A 2,578-nucleotide genomic window follows, 5' to 3' on the forward strand; every position below is an offset into this window, starting at 1 on the left:
ACTAGTGATATATCAAGGGCAGGAGAGTGGATCAGGCAATAAGGGTATGCACTGCCTGTACAGAATTGAAAAACAATAATAAAACTGACTATAATTTGGTCCACTTTTAGGCAAGGCCAAGATGGAAGAGTAGTCAGATGCTTCCAGTGATCCTTCTTAAAACAAAGACCCCCAAAAACAAATGAAACGATTATATATATGACAAGCTAGTAGCCCTGAACATCAACGGCAAAGTTAGAAAATGGACTGAGCAAGGGGGAGGGAGAGACAGTTCAGAAGTGGCAAGGAGTTGCCAGACCTGACTTGGCAGCAAACCCTCAGGCATGATGCCCTGAAGCAGTGACAGCAGGGCTGGTGGTAGTGTTCTGGATGCAGTTTCCTCAGGGACACACAGTGAGCCACACAGCCTACTCACACCTCCAAACCAGAGAAGAATGCCACTCTCAGCAAAAGCTAAGTACTTGCATTTATTTTACCATGCCCCCACCCCCAAGCCAGTTTGAGTGGTTGTCGATTTCCCTAGGCTTGAGACAGTTTCTGCTGTGCACCCTGAGCCATTCTCCCAGACCTGAAGAAGGAATAAATTAACCATTGGGGGAAGAGATAACCCACCAGCTCCACTAAACTGGGAAGCTCAGGACAAAAGCAGCCCCTGTCCAGGCACAAATGGTCCTTTTTAGATACATTTCACCTATGCATGGACATGTGTGGGCCTATTTCTGGAGAATAGGGCCTTGTTGGCAGACTGCAACTGTTTCAGCTGTGCAGTGGAGAGGCAGGTTTTTGATGTTTGACACTGCTTTGGCTATTAAACAGAGTCCTAACCTACCCACATCAGGGGCCTAAGGACTGGTGGCTCCATCCATATCACCTAGCCACTTGCAACAGGGGTCCAAAGATAAGTTGTGCCCCCCAATCTTTACAACCAAAAGTGTTGGGTGCCCATGGTTGGACTGCAGAATGCACCCACCTGTGCACTCTAGGGAACAGGGATGCGCTTTCCTCACAGACAATTGGGAGACAGCTATCAGCTCCATGCCTTGTCCAGAGTGTGACCCCCTGCTGCAACCAGACACCTGTAACTACACCAATCACCCCTGCCCCCTAAGACTGTAGGAAAGTGCCTGTACCACACACATCAGGCCCAGCTACTTGGACACCTGAGCTGAAGTCATACAAGAAAAGTGAAAGGTCTCCTAGGCTCATATACTTAGTAACAGCACTAATCATCTGGTGACAGGATGTGAGAGCTTCAAAAACAAAAGTAATCAAGCCAGCAAACTCAATCAGCCTATTTGGGCATAAAAAAAAAAAAATATCAGAGCAAGCACCTAAGATACAGTAAGCAAACATAAAATATATTAATACAATGAATCATAGATGGCTCAGAGACAACAGTCAATATTAAATCACATAAAGAAGCACACTATGATCACTTCAACAAGCTCTCAAAACAAAGAATCAAGGAATCTTCCAGAAGAAAGTGTCTTCCTGGAATTATCAGATGTAGAATGTAAAAAGATTAATATACAGAACTCTTCAAGACATCAGGAAAGAGATCAGACAAAATGCAGAACAAGCCAAGGAACACAATGATAAAGCAGTTGAAGAACTTAAACAGGTTATTCAAGAACATAGCAAAAAATTTAACAGGCTGTGAGAGTCCGTAGACAGGCAGCAATCAGAAATTCAGATGATTAACGATAAAATTACAGAATTAGACAACTCAATAGAAAGCCAGAGGAGCAGAATTGAGGAAATGGAAGGTAAAATTAGTGAGATGGAAGATAAAATACTTGGCACCAATATATTTGAAGAAAAGTCAGAAAGAAGAATTTTAAAAAATGAAGAAACAAGAATCATGTGGTACTCTATCAAGAGAAATAACCTACAAGCGATTGGAGTACCAGAACAGGGAGGCATAACAGAAAATACAGAGAGAATTGTTGAAGATTTGTTGGCAGAAAAGTTCCTTGATACCCTGAAAGATGAGAAGATATCTATCCAAGATTCTCATTGAACTCCACATAAGGTAGATCTTAAAAGAAAGTCACCAAGACATACTATAATCAAACTTGCCAAAACCAAGATAAACAGAGAATTTTAAGAGCAGCTAGGGATAAATGAAAAGTCACCAACACAGGAGAGTCAATAAGGATAAGTTCAGGTTACTTGGCAGAAACCATGCAGGCAAGAAGGCAATGGGATGACTTATATATAAAGCATTGAAGGAAAAAAACTCCCAGCCAAGAATCACATATACAGCAAAACCGTCTCTCAAAGAAAAAGGTGAAATTAGGACATTTCCATATAAACAGAAGTTTAGGGAATTCGTAAAAATCAAACCAAAACTACAAGAAATACTAAATGAACTTCTCTGATTAGAAAATCAATAATATCGAGTATCAACCCAAGACTAGAACACAGAACAGAGCAACCAGATGTCAACCCAGATAGGGAAATCACAAAAATAAATCAATATAAAAAAACTCTCAAAACACCAAGAGACAGAAAGGGCTACAAGAACCAGAGACTAATCATCCTGAGACCAGAAGAACTAGATGGTGCCGGGCCACAA

The sequence above is a fragment of the Elephas maximus genome, chromosome 2, assembly GCF_024166365.1.
Source record: "Elephas maximus indicus isolate mEleMax1 chromosome 2, mEleMax1 primary haplotype, whole genome shotgun sequence".
In the NCBI taxonomy this organism is placed as follows: domain Eukaryota; kingdom Metazoa; phylum Chordata; class Mammalia; order Proboscidea; family Elephantidae; genus Elephas; species Elephas maximus.